The sequence below is a fragment of the Corvus moneduloides genome, chromosome 4 (assembly GCF_009650955.1).
Source record: "Corvus moneduloides isolate bCorMon1 chromosome 4, bCorMon1.pri, whole genome shotgun sequence".
In the NCBI taxonomy this organism is placed as follows: domain Eukaryota; kingdom Metazoa; phylum Chordata; class Aves; order Passeriformes; family Corvidae; genus Corvus; species Corvus moneduloides.
Genome location: NC_045479.1, coordinates 3,891,662 through 3,910,207, shown reverse-complemented (window position 1 = coordinate 3,910,207; position 18,546 = coordinate 3,891,662). Strand labels below are relative to the sequence as shown.

The 18,546-nt window shown below is 41.7% G+C and overlaps 1 protein-coding gene across 3 annotated transcripts in view; it reads right to left on the bottom strand.

The window, feature by feature from the left end:
• The window catches only part of EPS8 (epidermal growth factor receptor pathway substrate 8), a 127,631-nt gene that overhangs the window by 78,770 nt on the left and 30,315 nt on the right, over nt 1-18,546 (bottom strand). For all 3 annotated transcript variants that reach the window (XM_032107829.1, XM_032107828.1, XM_032107832.1), the window contains exon 2: nt 15,877-16,016. The gene's annotated coding sequence lies outside the window, so the exon portion shown is untranslated. The remainder of the gene's footprint in view (nt 1-15,876; nt 16,017-18,546) is intronic.

Sequence of the window (18,546 nt, the reverse complement as noted above, 5' to 3'; positions counted from 1 at the left end):
TTTTTCAGGACAGGAGGAGAGGGAGGCTGGGTGCTACGGAGAAGGCAATTGAGGGGTAGAATGAACCCAAAAGTAGGACAGCCATCAGTGCTGCATCTGAAGTAGTCATCACTGCTCACCAGGCTGCTGGAGCCCGTGCACCACTCGTAACTGAAATCATATTAAAAGGCACTCAGAGCCAGGGAAGCTGCACCAGGGAATCCTTTAACATGACTCAACAGGCACAGCACAAAGCTCTCCCAGATTCAGGGTGTTTTAAAAATACATGGAAAATTTCTAAAAATCCTCTCATGCACATCAAGTAGGGTTGTTTGCAATTTCATAGTTTTGCTGGTGACAAAATATTATTTAATATTTAGCACAAACAGTGTAAAATAAAGTATTAAAGTATCAATGTTAAGCATATTGAACTGTGAAAAATAAATCAAAAGTAACAATGTCAAGGTAAGGTGACTAAGAACAGTTTTCTCTCCAAAATTTGGGAGGACATTCAGGCCAACTTACAAATTTTAAGAAAAACTTCAGTTTAAATCTTACTATAACTTATTGTACCCTTAAGTGGAAAGCAAAATTTGTAATTTAAAAACATTTCCTACCGCTATCAACTCCACCTCTTCTATCAAAACCCCAAATTCAGCATCATTGGTTTTTTAATTCAGGATTCCAACTTCAATAATATTGTCCAAATGCCAATACGGGGTCGCCTGAAGAACTCATTCTATAGCAATATTTTTTGAAATACCACATCCATATTAAAAAAACGACAGATCATGGAAAGTAGACTGTGAAATAAATGGGAGGAGGCATTTCAAGTGTAGCTTGAACCACGGTGCAGGTATACGGAGTTTGAGCAAAAAGCCACTTATGCTGAATCCCACTGCTCATTCCTGGGGCTGCCTGAAGATGGGAGAGGGAAAAACTTGCAGTTGCTTCTGCAAGCACTGGGATTTCAAGAGGTCCATATTTAGCATCATTAGTAGTCACAGTAATTTCTTAGCAATTCGGTCAAACACAGGTACATGGGTCAGCCCACTCCATAATTAGATGACTAATTCTGAAGGTCAAACATAAAAGAACAGGATACTGACATCCAAAGGATGCTTCTAGCAAACGAACTGAGAAGCCAACCTGGTCAAAGGGCAGGACCTTGTCCCTGGGAAAAAAAGTATTTCCAAAAAAAAACCCCCAGTGCAATTAAAAGTGCTAATGCCAGAGCAGTGGAGTAATACTGCAGCTCAGTTCAGTGTGGCTCCACTAATTTCCAGTGAGCTGATTCCAGATGGTGGGAAGTTCCCTCTTTGCCACCTTCTCTCCTAGGAAAAGGTGAGCGGATACTCGGGAGCATCCCTCTGTCCCACCTCCCTACAGCCCCCTTTTCCAAGCAAGCAGCCTGGCACTCGGATCCAGCTTGCACCTCTCTTCATTCCCAGCAGGACCAAAGTGACAGGTGACAATATAGGTGTGGCCTGACATTTCCATCCTTGAGTCACCACCCTGTGACAGTAACCACAGAGCACAAAGGGACCCTCAAAGCCATAATCTCTGGACTGCCCAAGCAGTTACTGAACCCAACCCCTTCTTGCTCAAAACTCGAGTATGATTTTCTCCCATTCTGTGGCACCCTTTTTTTGCTGTCCTCTCAGGCAATTTAGTTGTGCAAGGAAAGAAGCAATGGTGAGTAGCTTTATCAAATTAACCCCAAATTAATTCCTCCACTGCAAATAGTAAAGGATATACTGCATGAGACAATCCTCAAAGTTCAGTTCTGTAAGAACTTTAAAAATCAGAACAAAACCAAAACAATTACAGTTTTCAACTCTTTCATTACGAAAATGACAGAGCCAAACACAGCATGGGTACAGACAGGTGAAGTAACCTTGTCTCTGCCATTCACAAGATCAGAGTTCAAAGCGTTCCATACATTCCGGAAAGAGTTTGTGTTATTGGAATACATCAAGATACAGGAGGAACAAGGTGTCATAAGTTACCTTGGACTCAGGCCATTCACATTGCTCAATAAAGTACGGATAAGCACTTTAATCCAACCATTTCCAGTTAGAGAAGAAAAAAAACAAAAAGGCAAAGATTACGGTAGAAACGTAAGATTTCTTAGTGAGAATCAATGTGGTTTGAAAAGATCAAATAATATCTACATATGTCAAATACATGTTCTAATAACAGAGATAATGAATAAAATTTAAAGGGGTCATTTTTAGGAACCTAGGATCCACTAGGAGACAGACCTCTTCAGAAGTGCTTGAGAAAATATAATCAGAAGCATTTGCTCTATTTTTGAAAAGCATCCATATCAAAGACGTAAAAAATTAGAATGGGATCTTATGCAATACTTCAATTTTCTGATCTTTGTTTTGTTAGACCTTGATTAGTAAATGGCATGGAAATATGTTAATATTGGAATAATTGGCACAGCATAACCATGACCGTGAGTAACATGGCAGCTACAAATGTTCAGAGGGCAGGGCTGGGGTTTTTCCTCTCGTCCTGTGACGGCTTGAGCGGCCAACAACCCACTCCCAGTACAGAATGGACCCTACAGAATAATGGAAAGAACCAGCTTGAACCAGTTTGTACTCATTGGATACAGTTTGAACTGGCATGAATTGGTCACAACAAGCCAGAACTGGTTGGAACTAGTCAAAACCAGCCAGAATGAGTCGGAACCGGTTTGAACTAGCTTGAATGGGACGGAACCAGTCTAATCCATTTGGAACTAGTTTGAACCATTCAAAATGGGCTAGAACCAGCTGGAAGCAGTCAGAACTGGCCAGAACTAGTCAAAACTGGTTTGAACCTGTCAGAACTAGGTTGAACTGGTTGGAACAGGTTTGAACCAGTTGGAAGCAGTTTTAACTGGTCAGAAATGGTTTGAACCAGCCAGAAATAGCCAGAACTGGTTCAAACCTGTTCCAACCAGCAGTTCTGACACCTTCAAACCAGTTTTGAACTGGTTTGAAGGTGTCAGAACTGCTCTGGACTGGTTTGAAGCAGTCAGACCCAGTCAGTGGTTGGAACTGGTCAGAACTGTTCTGCACTGGATTGAACTGTTCAGAACCAGTTTGAACACCAGTCAGAACCAGCCAGGAGCAGCTGGAACAATTTAGGCCGTGTTGTAACAATTTTGGACTGGTTAGAACCAGTTAGATCCAGTTTCAAGCTGATGGATCCAGTTTTTATACTTTCTTTTTCTGCAAGAGAAGTCCTCCCTCCCGCTTTCCTTCCCAGCCCCCTGTGCAGGATGTGCATCCTGCTGGGAGTGCAGGAACCCCCAGCCATTGTGGAGAGCCTGGAAAGGACAGCTGTGCACAGGGAGCCATTGCACCTGGTACAGAGCCTGACCCAGCCCCACGCTCATCCAGAGTCATGGTGTGCTCCTCTCCAAAGGACATGGCCCTCCCTCCCCTCCTTCCTAATCCCCCCTGGGCCATGGCTCCACACCACCTCCTCAGAGCTCCTCTTCCCTCCTCCTGACCTCATGGCTGTCCTACTTAAAGGCTCCAGCTGAAACCAGGGACTACGCTACACCATCAGGAGAACACTGGAATCATCTTTCAGGCTAACGAAATACCCTCAGAGCACAGGCCCTGCATGTTCCTGTGGAAGTTCCACTGAGACTGGATTTGCTCCAAGCTGAAACAGAGGCTGCTCCTACAACCACAGCGTCTCACGTGCCGTGGGCAGAGCTCAACAAAAGTGCATGCAGAATGTCAGAACTTTTAAACCAGTCACCTTGGAGATGTCCCAGATCCACTTGCACACATCACCCCTAAAACAGATTATCTTCCGTAAACAAAATAATCTCCCAAGAGATACACGTCTCATTCTCCCCCTTAACCAGATTCACCATGGATTCTCACTAATTCACATCTCAATAACTACTTTTCCCAACCTCTAAAACTAGGAACAGGCTTGTCTGCTCTCATCACATCCTCTCTCAATGGTTAGGACAATTCAGAGTAAAATTAGCACAGAAACATTATTTTATTTTAGAACAGCACTCAAAACAAGTGATTCTTCACTATTTGAAAACAGTTTCAAATAGTGAAGTTTGATTACAAATTATATATCCACCAGCAAAAAAAAAAAAAACCTAGATCACATTTAAGCCAAGTTTTTTACTTAAATACCAAATTTAGTTGTTCTAATGCAGCATCTGCTTCCAAGTCTACACTGTCCCTAAGCCTTAACCATATGCTGAAGGGAGTTAGAATTAACACCCTTCATAACTTCTGGCACAAAATCCTAACTCTTAGAAAGGAAATCCTTGGGATTAAGATTGTGTTGTCACAGCTAAGATCAACCTGAGCTGGACTCTATTAACAACTTGAAACAGAAGTGTGTAAACTTTATAGTTCAGTGTCAGGAAAATAACTTCAAATGAAGCCCAGGACTGTTGTGATAATCATACTTTTATCATCCCAGAGCTATCAGATTCCAGTCTACCCTGCACTAACTTCGTGACCTACTTTGACAAATGACAATTAAAATAATTAAAATTCTCAAACAGCAAACAACACATTCTTTCATAGTTAACAAGACATTCCTTCAAACCTCCACCTCAAAAAAAAAACCCCAAAAGGTTTAAGACACAGTCAGGCAATACTGACACTGGAGATGTTGCTTTACCTCTTCCCTAAATGACAAATGACTTTGCATATCAGCAAAGAGATGTCATCTTCTTTGTGAGTAAAGTATTGTCTGACATTCCTTGCTGAGTTTTCCAAGGGCGTTATTCAAGATTTCTTTGCTTTATGAAGTCAGTGCTTACCTTGTTTCTGTGCAACACCTATCCATTGCACAAGCACTTTATAGGGGTGGATACCATCATAAAATGGAAGAGGAGAATCAATGCCCAGCTACTCAGAGTGGTTTAACTGAAGGCATCATGAATTCACTATCAACAAAGCACTAAATTACTGTATATGTCAAAGCAGAAAAGGCACTTTTACAAGGTAAACATCTACAATTTTACCTTGCAGTCTTTTCAAAGCCCCCAGGACCAAGGTCAATTTTATTGTGCTATCCTACCACAGGAGATAAGGACTTTTCAAAGGCATAGTTGTCTACTTATTGTAATTTTTAAAGGATGTAACGTGAAAGAAAAATAATTTCCTAAATTTACAAAGCCGCACAGAAACAGTGAGAATTTCTAGCAACACAAATGCTGCTTGCAGCGTTATGCTTTCCAATCCAAACCTCACTGAACATATTTTGAAACACCATTTATAACGAAAACCAAGCACATAAAATCACTAAATATGTCCCATTTGCCAGAACCCTGTAACATTTCAACCACACCCATTCAATGCCTACCAAACTTGTCGAAAGGGATGGAATCTGCAGCGATCTACAGGAGCAGTGTACAGTGTCACGCTCTGTTATTTCAACAGCAAATGTAGCACCTTACAACTGAGCATGGGGCAATTCAGAACACCAGGTGACAGGCTGGGTGTATTCTGGATGCAGGACAACATCAGACAGGACACATTCCCCCGAAGCTTTGCTTTGCCAGGTCACCCAGGTCTTGGGTACCAAAGCAGGAGACTAAAGGGCTGGTTAAAATCACCTGGAAATTGAGCTCACATGCGTAACTTTGAGGAAAATCCCAGCTGCTCAAACGAAAGCTGGAATAGCAACAGGTTTCAGCAACTCCTCCCACTTACAATCACCTAATCTCTACAGTAAATGGTAAATAGCACCTGAAAGGTTTTGCTGTTTCAATAGCAAGGGTTTGTTTGCGAGTAAGGAATGGACATAAGCCCAGTGAAAAGAGAGCAGAGAAAGCAATTCCCACTCACACGTGCACAAGGAAGTACAGAAAGTAGGAACTGTCTGGGGAAAGAGAGTAGGGGAAAACAGGCTGTGGCTTACAGCTGCTTGATTAATTGTATTTTTCATATTGATAATGAATTTTAAAAGCATGTGTTGGAACCCAAAGTGCAGGGAATGTTTCTCTGCCTGTCCTGAGGGACCCATCCCCCAGGAAAACACTGCTTTTAACCTTCGTCCATGGAGAAAGCTGCCAAAGCTTTGGGATGAATTGGAATCTACAAGGGTGTGAGTTAGATGATAGTATAATATATAGCTTGTTACAGGGTGAAAAATTTAGAATTTTAGGTGTAGATGAAGGCAAGATGGAGGAACCCTGTGGTTTTTCAGGTCTCTTCCTTCTTCTTCACCTACTCCATTTTCTGCAGTGTTGGTAGCACAGAATGATTGGTTAGGAAATGCTGCAGTACTGGGCTATGTGAATGGATAGTTCATTAGGCACTGGTAGAAAAGTAATAATAATGTACATTCCTAATTATAATTGGGTAGTTTACCTTTAAAAGGGCCTTGAGATTCCTGCATTTTGTCTTTTGGTACTTGCTCTGCTTCATGCTATGTCAGCAGCATGTAAATTGCTGATAAGATATAATAAACAACCTGAAGACCGAGAAGATCCAAACATCCTGTTCATCTCTTATTCCTGGCAAGGACTTTCACCCCCATCCGGGGAGGACATGTGGGGGTTGAGAACCCGCACAGCATGCTTAACTCTAAATATTTAAGTGGGACACCGCTTTTCTAAATGGTCACATGGTAGAAAGATTCATAGCTCTGTTTTTTTGTTTGGGTTATTTTTTTTTAAGATAAGTAATGATAATAAAGACGTGGAATGAATTCTGGTCTGAATTCACTCCTCCAAACAAGAGAAAGAAGCATGAGAAACAATCTAGAACATGTAGAAGAAATATTCTACTTCTTTTTCTTAGGAATCCTGAAAAGATTTGTAAGAACTGTAAGAATAATTCATTTACATGAGAAGGAAATGCCAACAGTTTTTTGAATGGGAAAAATTATGGGAAACAAGGAAAAAATGAGTCCATCTTTGCAATACACAACCATAAGTGACACGTTTTATCCATTTACTTTATTATTTTGTGTATGTTAATAGCCAATTCTCCATGGTCAACCACAACATAAAGCAGATGGTCTTTGTGATCTTCACTGAGAGTTTTAGACAGATAAAGTCCGTTCCTCTTGCTGAAGAGGGACCAGCATGAAAACCAAAGTAATACCTTCCTCTTTAAAATACCTTGCTCTTTAAAAATGGGGTATAATAATAATAAGAACAACAATAATAAACATAATAATGGGGTTAAAATACCATTTGTCTTTGAAACCTTGAACCGGTGCTTGCAGCGGAAGGTTATAAAACTGTATAGGTGTATCAATGCCTTGCCAGTATCCTGAACTTTACTCTTCCTTTTCACAAAAGGAATGTGCATTTCCTTCTTTGCTGTACAGCATGTGTTTCTGCACTTTACCTCTGTTACAGGAATTATTAGCTGCAACCAGCCGCACCTTCCTCCAAACAGGCACGTGCCAAAGATCCTGGTTTCCTGAAGCTCTTTGGGGAGCACACCACCCTACCCAACACAAGTTCATAGGAACATGTCGGTACTGTGTAAGCTGAATCAGATCCCTGTTTATCAGCAATTAAATCTACCAAGAAATGAGCACAGCAGCCTCCTCTTCGCCCAAAAAAATCAGCTTCTCTGCTTACAGCACACAATGGTGCCCAAACACCTCATTTTTTACAACCAGTTGTGAAAGCCAAAGGAAGAGAACTTGGATTTAAAAACTCACAATTTCATCCTTAATGATCAGTACCGTCTAGACTGTCAGAATAGCAACCTAGGGATCTAGCAGGGATGAGAACCAGGCAGTTTTCAGAGGTCTGAGCATTCCCAGAGAGGATGGACATGTTTGTCCCCAGGTTAGCAGAACACGGTAGTTCCACACACGTCGCTGGCGCACAGCTTTTACTGCTTGTTGGGTTAAATGATGAAGGACTGAACACTTAACTCTGCATCTGCAGCTCATTTACAGATTCTGCATGTTTATAACCCAAAGTCCCAAGTGGGCGCTCAAATGAGTGCCAGACCTTAATAACTGTATTTTAACACTCTTTAGTATTTTAAAGGAAAATAACAAGATACTGTCGGCTATTAAGCCATGGCATCCCCCCACTAAGTTCCCTCATTAAACACATGCAGGAAAAACAGTGTACTCTACAGGAAAAAAAAGTAAAAAGAGCATGTATTGACTCCTTCTGTTAGCCATATTTTCTTAATACAAGCCAACATCAATCAATCAATCTCTTCACTCAAAGTGCAATTCTCACCTCTCCATGTGGAACACGTTAATTAGTTTCCATTAAAAAAAAAACAAAACATCATCTACATTTACCAGGTACACAGAAATAACAGGCTCCAGTGTTGCTTTCTCTGTGTCAAAGAAAAGCTAAGGGTTCTTCTCTTACCATAGGATACCAGACACCATTTTGACTGACACAAAATACAAGCTCACAAAGCCAGCGTGGGTGCTGTGTTTTGGTGTATTACTTTTTTTTTTTACCCTCTCTGTGCTTCTGCCAGCACTGAATTTAGTGTTAATTAAAAAGTGCTGGCTCGGCCCTGCACCAGGAATGCAGCTGCAGTGCAGCTACACTGTTGAGCTGCAGTAGCAAAAGTGAGATGGAGAAACTTCTTGCAGGGCGTTGTGGTTAGATGCAGCTAAGCGTCAAGCACACGAAATCTGTTATTTTTCATAAGGGAAAAATAAGAAAATATCGAGGAAAACTAGAGAGCTGCGGGGTAAAACAGGCTCAAACTTAAACAATTCCTGTACAAAGAAAAAAAACCGTTTATTACTAGCATAATTAAAAGTAAAAGGAAATAAGAAATTAAAGCAAACCTCCCCTCTCTTCCAGCATCCCCCTCTTTGTACTCAACTCGCACAAAGGATAACAGAACACGGGGTTTTAGCCAGTGTTGTAGTTCTTGAAAAGTCTCTTTCTTATGCTTAAGGAAAAAAAAAAAAAAGGTTTCTTCTGCTGCTGCAGGTGATGAGAGATCTCACCACCAGCAAAGGGTGGTCTCTGCAGCTCTGGAGACCATGAGGGAGTCTAGGAATAAAATATGGCCCTCCTGCTACTTAAAAAAAGTTTTACAGTGGCTAAGGAGGCTCTGCTCCTCCAAGAAAAGTTGCCTTTCCTGGAGTGAAATGATATAATGAAGATTACAAACTTGGGTGAATAAGCTTCTGGTAACAAGGAATGCTTTTCCCTAGAGCTATACACACAACCCAGCATGAACACAGTCCTCACCACAGAAATCCTGGTGAGGAGCAAACTGGGAAAAGAAAACCAAGAGAAGTGGCCCCTGGATAAGATCAACATATTTCAGGCCATGAATCAGCTGGCTTCCATATCCAGTATGTCATTTACAGAGAATATTATGGACTAAAGATTTCACTTATAATTACGAGAACAATAATTGCAATCAGGAAACAACCATTTGTTGTGCTGAAATGCTGCCTTAAATGCAGTTTGCAAAACAGCTTCAGGAGATACATTTCACCTTCCTCTGCTTGCAAACAAATATAAAAAGTGATGCATGCATTTTGGGGGGGGGAGTGGAACAAACAAAAAGGCTGTGTTGTCTCCTTTTGCTCGTTTGAATAAAACATGTCTTCTCTTCAGCTCATCCTCTCAAGAAAAACTCTACAACCAAAAGACGTAAAGAACTGGTGATGAGGTCAAAGGGTCAGGATTTAAAACCAAGCAGCAACCACCACACAGGAGTTCTACAAAGCTTAGTGCAAGTCATCTCCTCATTTCAGCCTACATCTGAACAACTCTCTGCATGCCAGTGCACAAGTGCTGCTTGTAACCACTTTGCTCTCACCTCAGCAGGCGAAATCACAGCTCTGCAGATGAGGCTGCAGGGGCATCCCAGAGCTCATCCAAGCACACTTCGTTCAGGTTTGTTCTTTTCTTTTTGGCAAACAGCACCCAGATACTGCTCTGGTGTAATCAGGTCTCCTGACAATGTGAAACTCACACTTTAAAGAGCCCACTGACAGATGGATTCAATTTAATGCATGACTATGAACAGCTGCTCCTGATCACCGGCTTGTACAGCGCACTCATTCATCACAAAATATTTCAAAAGGCTGAGCTGAAATGGAACAAATGAATTTGAAGGAGTATGGGAGGTACCATGCTAGCCTTGGAGAATGTGTCAGATGTAAAAAGCACAGCTATGGGACTGCCATTAATTTATTCCTGTAAATGCTGCCTCCACTCTATTAGCAGCATTCTCCAGATTCTCAAAAATCCAGGAGGGCAGCCTGAATAAGGTATTAGAAGGTGTAATTAAATACTCCTTACTGAAGGTGATTTTAACCAAGTCACTAAAAGGAGCTGACAGCATGTTTAAATTGTGATGGGGAAAACTTCAAGATGACAAGCCTCAAAGAAACTGCTGAAGGAGGTTATTTCCCCAAGTGCTCTAACTCAGAAAGAAGATCCATCAGCCATGCAATGAAGGGCCACAGACCTGCCTTTGCCACCTTCATTGTAAATACTGGGAGAGGCCTTACTGCTTTTAAAGTTTTCATCTTCCTCTTTGGTCCCTCAGTGCGGCTGCAGCCAAGAACAAGTCGCAGCCTCACAAATGAAACCACCCATTTTGATGGTCTGTGAAGAGATGGAGAGCTGACATAGAGCTGAGTAATTCACATTCTTTTCTTTTTTTCTTTTTTTTTTTTTTTTTAATTTCAGGAATTATGCAGCAAAAATAGACACTTTAAACATCACAGTGTTTGTCATGGCCAATAGATCATCTCTGAGTGACTCAATTTTTCACAGAGCACTTCCTACCAGTTGTGCACAGGGCAGCTTCAGAGAGGTTGGGAAGGAGTGTAAAATGCAGGAAGGAAAATTCTCCACGAGTTGCCTCAGGTGGCAATTCATTCTTGCCAACCCCTAGGTTGCTAGGGTTTTCTAGGAGAGGGGAAACAAGTTTCCAAGACCTTTTTGAAGGCAATTCTTATCTAGAAGTGATATTTATAGCATCTTCAGACACTTGTATCATCAAAGTATAGCCATACTTGTGTGAATTCATGAGGAAAGCACGTAATGCTTGTGCAGAATTCTAAATTTCACACACTTTTGTATCACTACACAGTTGTTAGATCAGATCTTTGTATCTTAGTATGAAAAACATACTTATCTATTTTGAGCTGCAGTAAATCTAACAATAATTTGTTGTAACACTTATTGATAGACAGGGAGTAAAAGCGAAAAAGAAAATTTCCTCGGTATAGAAAATGTAATCTTTGCAATGGTAGGGGGGTAAAAAAATGGGTAATATTTCACCCTTTCCTTCTACAGATCACCTTTGCCAGTCTCGTGCTCTACCTACTCTCCTTCCTCAAGGCCAGGTAACATTGCAAAGCTCAGGTGTCATAAGCTTGCACAAATAAGGCCCTACAGCTTCCCTTCCACGCAATGGAAAAAAGCCACTGCTTGCCATCACCCAGCCCCCTGCAGCATGCCTGCTAGGAAAGCAATGAGGGGAACTGACAAGTAGATCTCTACCATGTCAATAACTAGCTCTGAGACAACAGTTTCAACTTATTTTGGGAACCCAATCCGCTGCCAGGGTACACGCTCCGACGCGGGGGTGAGAAGCCGTGGGCTCAGCAGCATTGTTTTATCTGCCAGAGCCAAGGCAGGAGCACACACTCTCTGCAAAGGTTATTCATCACCACAGCAACCTCCAAACAAAGGTGGGAGCCAAGGCAAACAGCCCTGTCCCTCTGATGACAGAGGGTGAAGGTGCTCTCCCCTTGCACCCTACAGGGGACTTAATTGCTTGGGTTGGTTTTTATGTCACTGGATCTCACAATTGCACTTCCAGCATCCTAGCACGCATGCCCACAGCAGAGAATGGCCACACTGATGTATTAAGCAATCAAATTCTTCTATAGCCCCAGGTGAGAGAGAAGAACTGGCTGATACACAATTCCTTCTTGCCACACGGCGAGCAAGTGCCATATTCTGTTACACGCCACTGCCACCCCGCCTTCTCTGCGTGCTCCCCTAGGTACCAGGAATAGCTGCTGTAAAATAAACACCCCACCTAAAACCAAGAAAACCCCAATCTGTTCAACTACCATTCTGTCCTTCCTCTCCCTTCACCACTTCTTTTCTTCACATCCTTTTTCACTCCATGGGAGATTAACGATTTTGGATATGTTACGAAAATCCAACCGAGACGATAGAACAATTGTAAACTCAGCACAAGTGAAAAGCAGAGTGTCTTTTTCCCCCCAAACCTGGAAAGAACAAACTCCAATGCTTCCCAAGTCACTCGAGGAAAGAGATTATGATCATTTCTGAACCTTTTCAACTACAAGCCAGGAGGAAAAAACACTGTTTGTAATGACAAGCTGTCAACACTCGGCGAGCAGCATGGCTCTCATTTGTGACACTGAGCTTTTGCCTGCAGAGCTGAGCATGTGGGCACCAGCAGCCAACACCACATGCAGTGACAACACTGAAAATGCCCAGATTTCTCTACTTCTCCTACAGCACATCCCCCACCTGAGCAGCCAGGCCTCAGGATTTAAAAGGCCGGGTAACCATTTGTTTTCAATCATGGGATTAAAAAAGAATCAAAAAAACCCAATGGTTCCTAGGAATTTTATTTTTTAAAATCAAAGCCACAGGTGACTGGAGCAGATAACAAAATCTCATTATCTCTCATTTACTCCTGTCAAGAACTAGAAAGAAGTTAAATTTTGCTGTAGTAAAATGATCAGAAATACCCATCTAGCTTCAGTGCTTCTTGGATCTAAGCAAAATGTATGTTAACAAAAGGGTGGTTTGATTTATACCAATAGCTCATTTTTCTTGAGTTTCCAACCATTAACCATTAATCTTTTGCAGGCTTATGATGGTTCACAATTTCTGTCAGTGTGTTTCAGCACCCAACCACCTGAGGCAGGAGGTTCATTTACCTGATTCTGCAATATTTGTATTAGCCAATCACTTCAGTGATTTGGTACTTCAAGGGAGCCTATGGGAAAGATGAGGACAGACCTTTTGTCAGGGCCCACAGCAACAGGACAAGGAATCGTGTTTTAAAGTAAAAGAAGGTTGAATTAGAATGGATATAAGGAAGTTTTGTACAATGAAGGTGGTCAACTGGTTGCCCAGAGGGGTGGTGGATGCCCCATCCCTGGAAACATTCATGGCCAGGTTGGATGGGGCTCTGAGAAACCTGGTCTAGTTGAACATGTCCCTTCCCATTGCAGGGGTGCTGTGCTCAATGGTCTTTAAAGATTCCCCCAATGCAAAAGATTTTATGATTCTATAATACTGCTCTGACACTATAATTAAGAACTACAAACCGAAAAATAATTTTTTTTTTTAAAAAGTGTAAGAAAATTCAGCTTCCAGATGAAGGCTCAAACTGCAGTTTCCAAAGTTCGCATTGTACTTGCAGGTAGCAAGCAGCAATTGAGCAGAATTGCAAGCAAAGTGCAAAACACCACTCAACCCCAAGGGCAGGACATGCTCCAGGTACCCTGCACTTCAAGTTCTATCCTCTATAGTGCTCCCAGAAATAGAAAAAAAACCACAAAAACCCAAAAAACAAACAAAAAGCCCCAAACAACAACAACAAAACAACCCAAAAAAAAGCCAAAAACCCCCAAAATCCCAACAACCAGAAACCTGTGTGCGAGCTCACACACATTTCTTAAGCACAGCCATAGGGAAACTCACGAAACTGGATGTACTCAGAGCACATAGTGATTTACGTCACAGCATAATCACCACCTGACGTGATAAGCAGGCGCTGGCTTGACTCAGTCTTTATTTGTGCACACCTTCCTGATGATCTGGAGTTTCAAAAGAAACCTCTCCACATGCAGATGGTTTCCCAGCCATGCTACACAGGAGGAAAGGTTTTTGCCTTCTCCCCCACGCTGGCATTCTGTCTTGTGAGGCAGACCAAGACCTCAGACACAACACACAGACATTTGTGCTAAACTGGTGTCCTCCCTGACCAAGACACAGATGTGCTTCCACTGAAATTACTGGGCTTCTCGAAAAATCTGTGGCCTCCAACTTTTAATAATTGAAAATATTTACGAGCAGAAAATAAAGTGCACTTACCCAAGTGATAACGATTTTAAATAAAAGAAAGACTGCTTCAATTACTACCTTGTTTCCTCAATTTCTACACACACTTTTAAAATTGCAACAATTTTAAAACCTTTCTCCTCCAAAGCTGCTGCCTTTAGCACTCAAGTTGCTGTATTATTTAAGTGCTGGGGTTCAGAGTTGTCCAGCAGTAGAAAGGAACTGCATCTACCTTCAGTGGTTCCCAAGATAGCAGCTGTTACGCTTGAACTGAAGCAGGAAGAGCAGCAGCAATAAAAAGGAAAGGAACTTAAGGACAGGTATGTTCCACCTTGCAAATATACAATGGTTACGTGACAATAGCACCACATTTCTTTTCCTAAACTTTCCATTAATTAAAGCCTACTTGTTTTAGTCTGGCTTAATAGGCTACTGGACCTTGAAATAATGTACTTGTATTCCTTGCTCTGCTTTTGCCTCCTCCAGCATAAAGCAGAATTACCCTCGTAATTTTTCAGGCCAGAGTAATTTTCCAACTCTGCTGCTGATCTAAGTACCATGTACAGCTCAGGACAGCGCTGACCTTCAGGTTTTTGTCCAAATATTCCAACAAGCCCTTTTAATAATATGGCAAGAGCCTGCAAGAGTCAGACAAGTGCCCTGGATGCATATTGCCCTTCCTGCACACATCCTTACAGAGGGCTCCTCCCACCTGCTCCAGAAGAGCCTTTCAGGGATTTCTGCCTAAAGCACAAATCATCTACCCTGATATTCACAGGACAATTCAGCACCTGATGCTGAGCTGTGTCATGCTGATGCTTTAATGGGACTCTATCCATGTACTACCTCCCTCAAATTCCACAGAGATTTTTAAATGATTAGCTATAGCTAAGGCCACATACGTTGTTTTTAATAGCAAACGTGTGTTTTACAGACCAGGCTGCATCTCATCAATAATTCCTTGGTGCCACACTCCCAGAAAGACAGCAGTCAGCCCAGCATGACAGAGTCTTAAATAAAGCAGGGTGTTACAAGGTGTAAGGCAGCAATCCACACATTTGCTGTCAAAGAATCACAGCATTTTAGCTTCTGGAAGAAGCAGATTGACATTGTTTTATCAAGGAAAATCACAAGACTGGAAAAACTGACTAGAAACCACCTTGCCCTAAAAAAAATTAATTGTTAGCTGTTGTCTTTTGTAGAGAGGTTATGTCTAGGATTGAAATGGAAACAGGATCATGCCTCAGAGGTCAGAACAAGCTCACATTTTTTTTACACAGCATCTAGTAAAAGGAAGCTGGGGATGAACTTTGTCTGCACACAGCCACACAGAGATTTAAACAGGAAAAAAAACCTCAAATCCATGCACTTATATAAAAGGCTTTGGGTAGTTTCATTTTCTATTCAGCTGGAAAGGGAGTGAACCAGCATGCACACACACATTTTTAATCACCCTCGTGCTGACAGCAGCCAGTCACTACTTCTGTTATCAGAACCCCACAGCTTGCACTTCCAGGCTGTGAAGAGCTAAGGAAGAGGGTATAAAATCTCCTCTGATTAAAAAAACACAATGATATCATCTAGTATAACACACAAATGCTACGGATTTGAAGTTTGGCCTCACCAGGACGTTACTCATTCAGTGGAGAGCGAGGGGAAAATAATCCATAAACATACAAACAAATAGTAAGGATTTCCTAAGATTAGCGGGTAACCTCGATCACTCTTATTTTCTCTAAGCCCATCAGTCACCCTCTGGGAAAAACAAGCATGGCAGGCCAGTCTGTGCATGCAGAAACTTACAGTTTGCAACAGATGCCAGTTGTTAAAGAGACAGAGAGGAAAGAGAGAAGCTGTGCTTATGCTCAACTCACCAGTGATCACTTGTGCAAATGCCACGTGCCTGGGCTTAAAACTTCAGCTTGGGTAGATGCTGTTCCTGCCACTGCTTAATTCAGCTGGCTGGCATCTCTCCAGAGGTGCTCAGAAGGCAGCTGCCCAACAGGACAAATCACTGAAAACCAGAAAAGAAATAGGTTCAGCTTTGCAATTCCACTGCACTTTATGCAATGAATTCAACTTGCTAATTCCCAACTTCTTAAAATATGATTTCCCTCAGTGCATGACAGGGAGAAATACAGTTCTGGTTAGAGTTCATCCACTACTGTCAGCGTGAATTTCCTAAATACCAGTAATACCAAAAAGAATTCCTATGTACAGCTAACAGGACTCACGGTCAGGAAAACTGGAGAGCAGCCACCACCCTAAAACCCTTCAAATTTTGTCACCCCTCAATTTTGAATCTGACATTCAAGAGTTAGTCCTTTTCTATTTCATTTCTTTATTCATATCCGAGACATTATTCTTACTTAGTTGTAATACAAGTCACTTCCAGCTTCATAGCTGCACTATTCCAGGTACTGAGCAGTGTGGACACAATATTGCTGCTAGCAAGAATTTCTCTTGCTTCTTTCTAAGCCCGTGGGATACTTTCCTCTCTCACGAAGAGATTAGCAAAAGTTCTGTAAACTATGAACACCTGCAACCTTGCAGAGCTTTGTTTATAGTACAGTAGAAAAATATTTTGATAATAGATGTTTTAGGATTTTAGCCAATCACCCCAAGGGGTGGCTGATCCTTTGACCAATTAGACTATGAAGAAAATAGTCTATAAAAGAGTTTGTAAAATAATTAAATAAATCAATCTTGCTGCACAATTCCTGCCTGCTGGATCTTCTCTCCTCCCTATGGCTGCAGGATACAGTAATAGAGCAGTTCTTCAAATTTTAGCAAACCTGACCAATTTACAGTGGAATTTTCTTATGAGTTACCCTCTTTAAGCCTTCATTTTGACATTATCCCAATTCTGTGACTTCTGTGAGAGGTTCCATTTCCTCTCCCTTACAGGGCCAGCCCCCCAAGTGATGTTTTCCACTTTATCCACTAAATCCAATTAAAAATAATTTAGAAGTACAGATCAATTTGATATAGCAACAGAACTAGAAAGAAGCAGTAACAAGTCAACTCAGTAACAGCACAAGTGACAATAGGTCAATTCAGCCAATCTGAATTGATCCTGTAGTTCAACATTAATATAGAAAGGAAATAGTATACTGAGCTAGTTTTTGTACTAAGCCTTATCAAGCTGCTGACTAGTATGACCAGATTCTAGTGGTGGTTTATCTATTAATCACCTAATTCTGTCAAAAATGTAACATTTTAATATCTGAAGGGGAGATAGACAATTAATGTTTTTTTCTGACCAGGAAACCCTCACAGAAGAAAGGACAACACACGGGCACAACACTTTAGGGCAGGTTGCCATTCATGACCCTCAGCCTTGCCCAGCTCAGTGACCTTGGGTAAGACTCTCTACCCTTCCATGCCCATTTCATTCCCTTCAAAACAAGGATGAAGGTCAAGAAAGATAAGGAGCTACTGGAGAGGGTCCAGCAGAGGGACATAAAGATGATGAGGGGTCTGGAGTGTCTCTCTCAAGAGGAGACTAGGGGAGCTGGGCCTGGTTAGTCCAGGGAAGATAAGACTGAGGGGGGATCTCATTAATGCATATAAATATCTCAAAGTGGTGCCAAGAGGATGGTGCCAGGCTCTTTTCAGTGGTGCCCAGTGACAGGACAAGGAGCAGTGGCCATAAACTAAAAGACAGAAGTTCCACCTTAGCATAAGGAAGAACTTCTTTACACCGAGGGTGGCAGAGCACTGGAACAGCTGCCCAGGGAGGTTGTGGACATACAACCCAACTGTTCTTGTGTAACCCGCTCTAGGTGACCCTGCCTTATGTGTGATTCGGTAAGAAAGGGGAAAAAAAAGGACAGGCTACTCCTCTTTTCTTTTCCAGTAGTAACTTAGGATCTCAGTAGCTTCTTACACAGAAATTAGTTCTTCTCACCAGAATGGAAGACTAAAGAATTCTGCTAAGAAAAGGAAGTAGCAAACACTAGCATACTCATTGTTTCCAAGCTCCTTATCTCTGAAACTTGTTACAGGTTTTGGGATTCTCATCTGAAAGCCAGTGTAAAACAGAAAAGGACAAAACAGATTTCACTGGTGAGTTTCTGAGCTCCTCCTTGCTAATGGGATTGCTCTGTTTGCTGCCCTGGACATGAACACAGTTAATGAATAATGACTGTGCAAACAAAAAATCAGACAATGATGGGAGGGGGAGGGAAGGGTGAAATGATTGTGTGGGAGGCTTGGATTGGATTCGGCAACAATTAGAAATATTGATGCCCTTTTAAATATAGGAAAAGGCTTTTCTGGTAAGATAAGATGGACATGACATTTAAATCCAAGAGTAAAGTATTTTGAATGTATGGAAATAGAAAGTTCAAAAGGTTGGGGTTCTTCATTGTGTTTTCCTTTTATGTTAAAAAACGTAGCTCTCAAAACTTACATCCAAATGTGTGTGTAAACCTTCAGCTCCCTTCAAGGCTGTTACAGGACAGATTTGTTTTGTTTTTCTCACTCTCTGGAAGTATTACTTACTACATGTAGCACTGCCTCCTACAAGGTACAAGACATCT